The sequence below is a fragment of the Triticum aestivum genome, chromosome 5B (assembly GCF_018294505.1).
Source record: "Triticum aestivum cultivar Chinese Spring chromosome 5B, IWGSC CS RefSeq v2.1, whole genome shotgun sequence".
Taxonomy (NCBI): Eukaryota; Viridiplantae; Streptophyta; class Magnoliopsida; order Poales; family Poaceae; genus Triticum; species Triticum aestivum.
Window position 1 is genome coordinate 45,615,754 of NC_057807.1, and position 13,448 is coordinate 45,629,201.

The following is a 13,448-nucleotide window of genomic DNA, read 5'->3' on the forward strand; positions in this document are numbered from 1 at the left end:
GCTCATGCTAGATCAGAACACTTCAAATGAAGTCATGAGGAGAAGGCATTAGACTCGCCTGCCTCCGATTTACGAGGCGAGAAATCTCTTTAACATGCCCGGAGCAGGGACCAGTAACCAGCCAGTGGTAAACTGGGTTGAAACACCCGGAACGGGAGCGCCGGTTCAGCCGCACACGACCGACCCGCCTCGTCAAGACAATATCCCACCGCAGCACGTGCCGACGCCACCGGGTCATTATTCTAACCCCTTGGATAACATGATCGCTGCCGCATCATGATTGGCGGCTCTCCCAGTTGAAGGCGAGTCTCCAACAGCAGTTGAGACGTGAAGGGCTAGAGAGCTTCTTTAGATGGCATTGGTTCAGTATACGGCTCGTCAGCATTCCTCGGTTCGTCCGACAACTTCGGTGGAGATAAGTGTGACCTTCAGGACTCTGGATGTGCCGTGTTTGGTGACGGCTTTGCATAACATATGTTTGCCCAAGGATTTCAAGGGTCCCCGTAAGGTGCCCAACTACACTGCCGATTTACCTCCTAAAACATGGGTTGAGAGTTATGAGATGGCAATGGAACTGTTGGATGTTGATGATGTTGCATGCGCTAAGTACTTCACCATGATGCTGGAAGGGACAACTCGTACCTGGTTGAAGGGGTTGCCAGCCAGCTCCATTGGGTCATGGGCCAAGTTAAAAGCCCGGTTTATCTAGAATTTTAAAGATACATGCAAGCAGCCCATGTCAATCGTGGATTTTGCCTCCTGTGTCCAAGAAGAAGGTGAGTCGACAACCCATTGGGTGCGCTGGGTTTCAACAATCTTGCACTCGTCGGATCGCATCAATGTCGATTCAGCAGTCTTAATGTTGGAGAACAATTGTCGTTTCACGCCCCTGAAGCAAAAATTAGGGCGGCTCAAACCTCACTACAATGACATGGGGACACTCATGGCGGCTCTGGTTAAGTATGCTGACTCTGATGGTACCAAGGACCCCGAGTCTAATGATGAAAAGCCGGGAAAGGGAAAGAAGAGCAACAACACCAGGGGCAGCAGCATAACCTGGCGAGCCATGGAAACAACGGTAAGTGCAAAGCTGATAATAGTTTGGACTTTGTGGCTAAAACCAATACACAGAATAATGGTCAGCGTCGTAAGGGTAAAACGCCCCACGGACTGGAGGGTCAGGCTTCAATCTTGACCAGATGCTAAATCAGCCCTGCCCAAGACATGGGACGCGAAAAAGACTGTCTGGCCACCTCTAGAAGGATTGCTTCATTATGAAGGAGTACAAAAATTCCAATCTTTTTCAAGACGATCATGGGCCGGGTGGTGGTTCAGGATCCGGCTCTCATCGACCGGGTTGTGGCGGTGGCGGTTCTAGCTCTGGATTCCAAGGTAATCAAGGCAATCAAGGTGGCTACCATCAACAGTCAGGTCAGGGGAATCAGGAGCAGTCTGGGTATCAGAGTAACCCAAAGCAGTTAAATAGTGGGCAGTACCACGTCTTCACCACAAGTGTATGCAAACGGGATTAGAAGCTTCATAAAAGGGCGGTGAACGCCGTTGAACCGGCAGTTCCTCGTTACTCGCACTGGTTTGAGCAGCCCATTGTGTGGAGTCGGGAAGATCACCCGCCCCGGGTTGATAATCCGGGTCACATGGCGTTGGTGGTCGCGCCACAGGTTGGAGGGTATAAGTTCACCAAAGTACTCATGGACGGAGGGAGCAGCATCAATATCCTTTATTATGAAACTTTCCGTCGCATGGGGTTGACAGATAAAAATCTTAAACCATCGAACACTATTTTCCATGGCGTGGTGCCTTGTAAGTCGGTGTACCAGTTGGTAAGATAGCTCTAGAAGTTGCTTTTGTAGATGATCATGACTCTAGGTCAGGGACATTGACCTTTGAAGTAGTCAAGATTCACAGCCCGTATCACGCTCTGTTTGGACGGCCGGCTTATGCCAAGTTCATGGCGTGGCCTTGTTATGTTTATCTGCAGCTCAAGATGCTGGGTTACAAGGGGACCATCATAGTGCATGGGAGCCGAAAGATAGATTTGGAATGCGAAGAAGGTGATGCAGCTTATGCTGAGTCGGTTTGTGCAACGGAGGAGTTCAAATTTTATAAGGACAACACTACTAGGAAAAGGCCTACTAATGGCGCACCTGTTTTGCCTACTAATGGCGCACTACAGGTGCGCCATTTGTATGCCTAGAGGTGCGCCATTACTATCTCACTACGGAACGAGTAAAGAGACTTGCCGATAACGAGATTGAACTAGGTATTGAGATACGACGATCGAATCTCGGGCAAGTAACATACAATGACAAAGGGAACAATGTATGTTGTTATGCGGTTTGACCGATAAAGATCTTCGTAGAATATGTAGGAGCCAATATGAGCATCCAGGTTCCGCTATTGGTTATTGACCGAAGATGTGTCTCGGTCATGTCTACATAGTTCTTGAACCCGTAGGGTCCGCACGCTTAACGTTCGATGACAATTTATATTATGAGTTATGTGATTTGATGTACCGAAGGTTGTTCGGAGTCCCGGATGAGATCACAGACATGACGAGGAGTCTCGAAATGGTCAAGACATAAAGATTGATATATTGGAAGGTTATATTCGTACACCAGAAGGGTTCCGAAGTGTATCGAGTATTTTTCGGAGTACCGGGAGGTTACCGAAACCCCCCGGGGAGTCTTTGGGCCTTATTGGGCCATAGTGGAGAAAGAGGGCAGAAAGCAAGGTGTGGGGCTCCCCCCCAGGCCCAAACCAAATTGGTTTAGGGTTTGTGGGGCGGCTGTTGGGGAACATAGTAATTTAAAAAAAATCCTACGCACACGCAAGATCGTGGTGATGCATAGCAACGAGAGGGGAGAGTGTTGTCCACGTGCCCTCGTAGACTGAAAGCAGAAGTGTTAGCACAATGCGGTTGATGCAGTCGTACGTCTTCATGATCCGGCCGATCAAGTTATGAACGCACGACACCTCCGAGTTTTACACAAGTTCAACTCGATGACGTCCCTCGAACTCCAATCCAGACGAGCTTTGAGGGAGAGTTCTGTTAGCACGATGGCATGGTGACGATGATGATGTTCTGCCGACGCAGGGCTTCGCCTAAGCACCGCTATGATATTATCGAGGTGGATTATGGTGGAGGGGGCACCGCACATGGCTAAGAGATCCAAGGGATCAATTGTTGTGTCTATGGGGTCCCCCTCCTCCGTATATAAAGGAGGGGAGGAGAGGGCCGGACAGGAGGAGGAGGCGCGCCAAGGGGGGAGTCCTACTCCCACCGGGAGTAGGACTCCTCTTTTTCTTATTTGGAGAGGGAGAGGGAAGGAAGAGGAAGGAGGAAGGAAGGAAAGGGGGGCCGGCCCCCCTCCCAATTCGCATTGGGCTTGGGGGGCCGCGCCCCTCCCTTGCTCCTTTCCCCTCCTTTCCACTAAAGCCCATTAATGCCCATATACCTCCCGGGGGGTTCCGATAACCTCCCGGTGCTCCGGTATTATACCGATATCACCCGAAACCATTCCGGTGTCCAAATATAGTCGTCCAATATATCGATCTTTATGTCTCGACCATTTCGAGACTCCTCGTCATGCCCGTAATCTCATTCAAGACTCCGAACTACCTTCGGTACATCAAAACACATAAACTCATAATATAACCGTCATCGAACTTTAAGCGTACGGACCCTACGGGTTTGAGAACTATGTAGACATGACCGAGACACGTCTCCCGTCAATAACCAATAGCGGAACCTGGATGCTCATATTGGCTCCTACATATTCTACGAAGATCTTTATCGGTCAAACCGCATAACAACATACGTTGTTCCCTTTGTCATCGGTATGTTACTTGCCCGAGATTCGATCATCGGTATCTCAATACCTAGTTCAATCTTGTTACCGGCAAGTCTCTTTACTCGTTTTGTAATGCATCATGCCACAACTAACTCATTAATCACACTGCTTGCAAGGCTTATAGTGATGTGCATTACCGAGAGTGCCCAGAGATACCTCTCCGATACTCGGAGTGACAAATCCTAATCTCGAAATATGCCAACCCAACAAGTACCTTCGGAGACACCTGTAGCGCATATTTATAATCACCCAGTTACATTGTGACGTTTGATAGCACACTAAGTGTTCTTCCGGTATTCGGGAGTTACATAATCTCATAGTCATAGGAACATGTATAAGTCATGAAGAAAGCAATAGCAACAAACTAAACGATCAAGTGCTAAGCTAACGGAATGGGTCAAGTCAATCACATCATTCTCTAATGATGTGATCCCGTTAATCAAGTGACAACTCATGTTTATGGCTAGGAAACATAACCATCTTTGATTCAACGAGCTAGTCAAGTAGAGGCATACTAGTGACACTCTGTTTGTCTATGTATTCACACATGTATCATGTTTTCGGTTTATATAATTCTAGCATGAATAATAAACATTTATCATGATATAAGGAAATATAAATAACAACTTTATTATTGCCTCTAGGGCATATTTCCTTCAGTCTCCCACTTGCACTAGAGTCAATAATCTAGATTACACAGTAATGATTCTAACACCCATGGAGTCTTGGTGCTGATCATGTTTTGCTTGTGGAAGAGGCTTAGTCAACGGGTCTGCAACATTCAGATCCGTGTGTATCTTGCAAATTTCTATGTCTCCCACCTGGACTTGATCCTGATGGAATCGAAGCATCTCTTGATGTGCTTGGTTCTCTTGTGAAATCTGGATTCCTTTGCCAAGGCAAATGCACCAGTATTCTCACAAAAGATTTTCATTGGACCTGATGCACTAGGTATGACACCTAGATCGGATATGAACTCCTTCATCCAGACTCCTTCATTTGTTGCTTCCGAAGCAGCTATGTACTCCGCTTCACACGTAGATCCCGCCACGACGCTTTGCTTAGAACTGCACCAACTTACAGCTCCACCATTCAATATAAATACATATCCTTTTTGCGACTTAGAGTCATCCGGATCAGTGTCAAAGCTTGCATCGTGTATCCATTTACGACGAGCACTTTTTCACCTCCATAAACGAGAAACATAGCCTTAGTCCTTTTCAGGTATTTCAGGATGTTCTTGACCGCTGTCCAGTGATCCGCTCCTGGATTACTTTGGTACCTCCCTGCTAAACTAATAGCAAGGCACACATCGGTCTGGTACACAACATTGCATACATGATAGATCCTATGGCTGAAGCATAGGGAATGACTTTCATTTTCTCTCTATCTTCTGCAGTGGTCGGGCATTGAGTCTGACTCAACTTCACACCTTGTAACACAAGCAAGAACCCTTTCTTTGCTTGATCCATTTTGAACTTCTTCAAAACTTTGTCAAGGTATGTGCTTTGTGAAAGTCCAATTAAGTGTCTTGATCTATCTCTATAGATCTTGATGCCCAATATATAAGCAGCTTCACCGAGGTCTTTCATTGAAAAACTCTTATTCAAGTATTCTTTTATGCTATCCAGAAATTCTATATCATTTCCAATCAGCAATATGTCATCCACATATAATATTAGAAATGCTACAGAGCTCCCACTCACTTTCTTGTAAATACAGGCTTCTCCAAAAATCTGTATAAAACCATATGCTTTGATCACACTATCAAAACATTTATTCCAACTCTGAGATGCTTGCAACAGTCCATAAATGGATCGCTGGAGCTTGCACACTTTGTTAGCATCCTTTGGATTGATAAAACCTTCGGATTGCATCATATACAACTCTTCTTCCAGAAATCCATTCAAGAATGCAGACTTTACATCCATTTGCCAAATTTCATAATCATAAAATGCAAAAATTGCTAACAAGATTTGGACGGACTTAAGCATTGCTACGGGTGAGAAGGTCTCATCGTAGTCAACTCCTTTAACTTGTCGAAAACCTTTCGCAACAAGTCGAGCTTTGTAGATAGTAACATTACCGTCAGCGTTAGTCTTCTTCTTGAAGATCAATTTATTCTCGATGGCTTGCCGATCATCGGGCAAGTCAACCAAAGTCCACACTTTGTTCTCATACATGGATCGCATCTCAGATATCATGGCCTCAAGCCATTTTATGGTATCTGTGCTCATCATCGCTTCCTCATAGTTCATAGGTTCGTCATGGTCAAGTAACATGACTTCCAGAACTGGATTAACGTACCACTCTGGTGCGGATCTTACTCTGGTTGACCTGCAAGGTTCAGTAGTAACTTGATCTGAAGTTACATGATCATCATCATTAGCTTCCTCACTAATTGGTGTAGTAGTCACACGAACTAATTTCTGTGATGAACTACTTTCCAATAAGGGAGCAGGTACAGTTACCTCATCAAGTTCTACTTTCCTCCCACTCACTTCTTTCGAGAGAAACTCCTTCTCTAGAAAGGATCCATTCTTGGCAATGAATGTCTTGCCTTCGGATCTATGATAGAAGGTGTACCCAACAGTTTCCTTTGGGTATCCTATGAAGACACATTTCTCTGATTTGGGTTTGACGTTATCAGGTTGAAGCTTTTTCACATAAGCATGGTAGCCCCAAACAATAAGAAACGATAATTTGGGTTTCTTGCCAAACCATAGTTCATAAGGTGTCGTCTCAATGGATTTAGATGGTGCCCTATTTAATGTGAATGTTGCCGTCTCTAAAGCATAACCCCAAAACGATAGCGGTAAATCAGTAAGAGACATCATAGATCGTACCATATCTAGTAAAGTACGATTACAACGTTCGGACACACCATTACACTGTGGTGTTCCGGGTGGCGTGAGTTGCGAAACTATTCCGCATTGTTTCAAATGAAGAAAAAACTCGTAACTCAAATATTCTCCTCCACGATCAAATCATAGAAACTTTATTTTCTTATTATGATGATTTTCCACTTCACTCTAAAAATCTTTGAACTTTTCAAATGTTTCAGACTTATGTTTCATCAAGTAGATATACCCATATCTGCTCAAATCATCTGTGATGGTCAGAAAATAACGATACCCGCCGCGAGCCTTAATGTTCATTGGACCACATAGATCAGTATGTATAATTTCCAATAAATCTGTTGCTCGCTCCATTGTTCCAGAGAACGGAGTTTTAGTCATCTTGCCCATGAGGCATGGTTCGCAAGTACCAAGTGATTCATAATCAAGTGATTATAAAAGTCCATCAAAATGGAGTTTCTTCATGCGCTTTACACCAATATAACCCAAACGGTGCCATAAATAAGTTGCATTATCATTATCAACTCTGCATCTTTTGGCTTCAATATTATGAATATGTGTGTCACTACTATCGAGATTCAACAAAAATAGACCACTCTTCAAGGGTGCATACCATATTACTCATATAAATAGAACATCCATTATTCTCAGATTTAATTGAATAACTGTCTCGCATCAAACAAGATCCAGATATAATGTTCATGCTTAACGCTGGCACCAAATAACAGTTATTCAGGTCTAAAACTAATGTAGAGGTAGCGTGCCGACGGTGATCACATCAACTTTGGAACCATTTCCCACGCGCATCATCACCTCGTCCTTAGCCAATCTTCACTTAATCTGTAGTCCCTGTTTCGAGTTGCAAATATTAGCAACAGAACCAGTATCAAATACCCAGGCACTACTGCGAGCATTAGTAAGGTACACATCAATAACATGTATATCACATATACCTTTGTTCACCTTGCCGTCCTTCTTATCCGCCAAATACTTGGGGCAGTTCCGCTTCCAGTGACCAGTCCCTTTGTAGTAGAAGCACTCAGTCTCAGGCTTAGGTCCAGACTTGGGCTTCTTCACTTGAGCAGCAACTTGCTTGTCGTTCTTCTTGAAGTTCCCATTATTCCCTTTACCCTTTTTCTTGAAACTGGTGGTCTTGTTGACCATTAACACTTGACGCTCCTTCTTGATTTCTACCTCTGCAACTTTTAGCATCGCGAAGAGCTCGGGAATTGTCTTATCCATCCCTTGCATATTATAGTTCATCACGAAGCTTTTGTAGCTTGGTGGCAGTGATTGAAGTACTCTGTTAGTGACACTATCATCAGGAAGATTAACTCCTAGTTGAGTCAAGTGGTTGTGGTACCCAGACATTCTGAGTATATGTTCACTGACAGAACTATTCTCCTCCATCTTGCAGCTATAGAACTTATTGGAGACTTAATATCTCTCAATCCGGGCATTTGCTTGAAATATTAACTTCAACTCCTGGAACATCTCATATGCTCCATGACGTTCAAAACGACGATGAAGTCCCGGTTCTAAGCCGTAAAGCATGGCACACTGAACTATCGAGTAGTCATCAGCTTTGCTTTGCCAGACATTCTTAATGTCATCAGCAGCATCTGCAGCAGGCCTGGCATCTAGCGGTGCTTCCAGGACGTAATTCTTCTGTGCAGCAATGAGGATAATCCTCAAGTTACAGACCCAGTCCGTGTAATTGCCACCATCATCTTTCAACTTAGCTTTCTCTAGGAACGCATTAAAATTCAAAGGAACAGTAGCACGTGTCATTGATCTACAACAACATAGACATGCAAAATAGTATCAGGTACTAAGTTCATGATAAATTAAAGTTCAATTAATCATATTACTTAAGAACTCACACTTAGATAGACATCCTCTAATCATCTAAGTGATCACGTGATCCAAATCAACTAAACCTTGTCCAATCATCACGTGAGATGGAGTAGTTTTCAATGGTGAACATCACTATGTTGATCATATCTATTATATGATTCACGCTCGACCTTTCGGTCTCAGTGTTCCGAGGCCATATCTGCATATGCTAGGCTCGTCAAGTTTAACCTGAGTATTCTGCGTGTGCAAAACTGGCTTGCACCCGTTGTATGTGAACATAGAGCTTATCACACCCGATCATCATGTGGTGTCTCGACACGATGAACTTTTGCAACGGTGCATACTCAGGGAGAACACTTGTACCTTGAAATTGAGTGAGATATCATCTTATAATGCTACCGCCGAACTAAGCAAAATAAGATGCATAAAGGATAAACATCACATGCAATCAATATAAGTGATATGATATGGCTATCATAATCTTGTGCCTTTGATCTCCATCTCCAAAGCACCATCATGATCACCATCGTCACCGGCGCAACACCTTGATCTCCATTGTAGCATCGTTGTCGTCTCGCCAACTATTGCTTCTACGACTATCGCTACCGCTTAGTGATAAAGTAAAAACAATTACAGGGCGATTGCATTGCATACAATAAAGCAACAACCATATGGCTCCTGCCAGTTGCTGATAACTCTGTTACAAAACATGGTCATCTCATACAATAAACTTTACATCATGTCTTGACCATATCACATCACAACATGCCCTGCAAAAACAAGTCAGATGTCCTCTACTATGTTGTTGCAAGTTTTACGTGGCTGCTACGGGCTAAGCAAGAACGGTTCTTACCTACGCATCAAAACCACAATGATTTTTCGTCAAGTGTGTTGTTTTAACCTTCAACAAGGACCGGGCGTAGTCACACTCGATTCAACTAAAGTTGGAGAAACTGACACCCGCCAGCCACCTGTGTGCAAAGCACGTCGGTAGAACCAGTCTCGCGTAAGAGTACGCGTAACGTCGGTCCGGGCCGCTTCATCCAACAATACCGCTGAATCAAAGTATGACATGCTGGTAAGCAATATGACTATTGTCGCCCACAACTCTTTGTGTTCTACTCGTGCATATAACATCTACACATAGACCTGGCTCGGATGCCACTATTGGGGAACGCAGTAATTTCAAAAAAATTCCTACGCACATGCAAGATCCATCTAGGTGATGCATAGGAACGAGAGGTGAGAGTGTTGTCCACGTACCTAGACCAAAAGCGGAAACGTTATGACAACATGGTTGATGTAGTCGTACGTCTTCACGATCCGACCGATCCTAGTACCGAAAGTACGACACCTCCGCAATCTGCACACGTTCAGCTCGGTGACGTCCCGCAAACTCTAGGTCGAGCTAAGGTCAAGGGAGAGCTCCGTCAACATGACGGCGTGATGACGGTGATGATGAAGTTACCGATGCAGGGCTTCGCCTAAGCACTGCAACGATATGACCGAGGTGGAAATCTGTGGAGGGGGGCACCGCCCACGGCTAAACAATCAACTTGTGTGTCTATGGGGTGCCCCTCCCCCATATATAAAGGAGTGGAGGAGGGGAGGGGCCGACCCTCTCTAAGGCGCGCCCTAGGGGAGTCCTACTCCCACCCGGAGTAGGATTCCCCCCTTCCTTAGTTGGAGTAGGAGAGGAAGGAAGGAGGAGAGAGGGAGAAGGAAAGGGGGGCCGGGCCCCCACGCCAATTCGGATTGGGATTGGGGGGGCGCGCCCCCACCTTGTCCGCCTCCTTCTCTCTCCAACTAAGGCCCAATAAGGCCCATAGACTCCCCGGGGGGTTCCGGTAATCTCCCGGTACTCCGGTAAATGCCCGAACTCATTTGGAACCATTTCGATGTCCAACATAGACATCCAATATATCGGTCTTTATTTCTCGACCATTTCGAGACTCCTCATCATGTCCGTGGTCACATCTTGGACTCCGAACAACCTTCGGTACATCAAAACACATAAACTCATAATACCGATCGTCATGAACGTTAAGCATGCGGACCCTACGGGTTCGAGAACTATGTAGACATGACCGAGACTCATCTCCGGTCAATAACCAATAGCGGAACCTGGATGCTCATATTGGTTCCTACATATTCTACGAAAATCTTTATCGGTTAAACTGCATAACAAAATACGTTGTTCCCTTTGTCATCGGTATGTTACTAGCCCAAGATTCGATCGTTGATATCTCATTACCTAGTTCAATCTCGTTACCGGCAAGTCTCTTTACTCGTTCTGTAATGCATCATCCCGCAACTAACTCATTAGTCACATTGCTTGCAAGGCTTATAGTGATGTACATTACCGAGGGGGCCCAGAGATACCTCTCCGATACTCGGAGTGACAAATTCTAATCTCGATCTATGCCAACTCAACAAACACCATCGGAGACACCTACAGAGCATCTTTATAATTACCCAGTTATGTTGTGACATTTGATAGCACACTAAGTGTTCCTCCGGTATTCAGGAGTTGCATAATCTCATAGTCATAGGAACATGTATAAGTCATGAAGAAAGCAATAGCAGCAAACTAAACGATCAAGTGTTAGGCTAACGGAATGGGTCAAGTGAATCACATCATTATCTGATGATGTGATCCCGTTAATCAAATGACAACTCATGTCTATGGCTAGGAAACTTAACCATCTTTGATTCAACGAGTTAGTCAAGTAGAGGCATACTAGTGACACTCTGTTTGTCTATGTATTCACACATGTACTAAGTTTCCGGTTAATACAATTCTAGCATGAATAATAAACATTTATCATGATATAAGGAAATATAAATAACAACTTTATTATTGCCTCTAGGGCGTATTTCCTTCGGGATCACTTCCTTATCGTACGACGCATAGTGTTTTTGCTCATGAAACCAATCATGCACACTTTGTCAAAAAGCTTAGCTCATTTGCCCTATGCTTTCAAACGGGTCAACATTTGCGCCCAACGATGCATGCCAAACACAACATTTCACCATCCTTGTTCGAGTACAACAAACCCATCTTCTTCTTTGCATCTGCATTGGACATAACCGGCTTTGGGTGTCCGTCAGTGTCACTTGATCCGGCTGCAACAAGTAGTGGTCATCGACTTGTTTGCCTTTGTGGCCACCGTAGTTGTGGGTCATGTTCATCATCGCCTCATCGATGGCCATTGTCGAGCTAGGGATAGGCATTCCACCAAACAATGACCGGACACCCCCAGACGAGGGCTCCTCGGACGAAAATTGTGACTAGGCGAGCATCACCAACTCGCTGAACACATTGTCATTGTTGAGGTCAACGGTGTACGATGGAGGGTAGCCAGAGGCAGAGGTGAAATAGGCAGGGGAGTGTTATGGCAATTGCGTGTCGAGCTGACTGAACTATTGGGAAACGAGGTAGTACCTCACCTTGTATTGTGCAGGCCAGGGCTACAATTGCCGGGGGCACCGCCAGATAGTTCGATGTGTAGGAGGAGCTCCGTCCTGAGTGGCCGACTACACCTTCTTCTTTGTCTCCTTCACGCATCGCTCTTGCCGTAGCACGGATGCGCCTGTGCGGTTGTACTTCTTCAGGTCCAGCAGGACGACGCACATTGTGATCGGCTCAGGCAGGTCCATCTTGACGGTGGCATAATGAGTTGAAATGGGTTGGAACGGCGGCGATTGGGACGGAGAGGGGGTGGGGGGTCAACACCGGAAGAGTGGGGGTCTGGGGGGTTGTCAAAATGTGTGGGTGCTGGCTAGTTTTTGGGTGGGTCTGAGGTTAGAGTCTGATGTGGCAGACATCAAGACTCCTTAGAGCTCCCCTCGGTTTGGAACCATGTTGTGGGATTTCAGACGATTCAAACAAATTTGACCCGATTTGGTGATCCATGTTCGATCACTAAAAGTGTCCAAATAATCTAGTCTAAACATTCGCGGGCATTTTGATGACCCACGTTGGGGATGTCCTAATACATGTCCTGGACTCTAAATATCTTGATTAAAAAAAGAGCTCCGCACCTTGGTCGGCATGGCGTGATCAATGACATGTGGTCGAGGCGCCAAACCGAAAAAAGGTACAAAGAAAAAATATGGAAATTTCCATTTCTTACAAAAGTCTGAACTTGTATTACAACAAATCAAAGATCATACAAAGAATTGAATGTTTTAGAACAAATACTGAGAACCATGGCATATGTTTGTTAAAATACGTAAATTACATAAAATAGAATGTTTGTGCCTTAGTCCTACTCCAGTCAAGCAAGCTAGCTCCGCCCGGCATTGTCATTCAGCTCCCTCCCATTAACGAAATCAAGATCGCCAAAGTGGTGGAGATCTCACGCTGGCACCACGGCGACGGTGCCAACCCTTTTGGGGGTGACTCCTCTGACGGAGACTCCGCCCCTCTCTCTCAACGTGGCTCTCCTCGGCCCGCCTCCCTAGATCACCTAACCCAGTCATCTCTGCCATTCGTGCGGGCTGGCGCGCCGACCCAACGTACGGTGGCACATGGCCTGTGGCTGCCAGCGGTCTCGCGCACGCGACTCTAGCCTCTTTGGGTTATGACACGGGTGGATCTGCCCTGTTCCTTTCCTCACCTACACTTGGCTCAATGCGTCAGCCCCTTGTCATCTCCAACGATGAATCTGCCGGCTCTGAGGACATGCACGCGCCGCTTCTGTATGGCGCCCAGCCCACGTCCATGAACGTGGTGCATGCACCTGTGGTGGGACCACCGGGCCCACTTGTCATCCGGCCATCTTCTATGGTTGGGCCCGTCGGCCCCCCACCCCCCCCCCCGCCCTCGCCGCTGGCGAACGTTGACTCCTCTGATCGC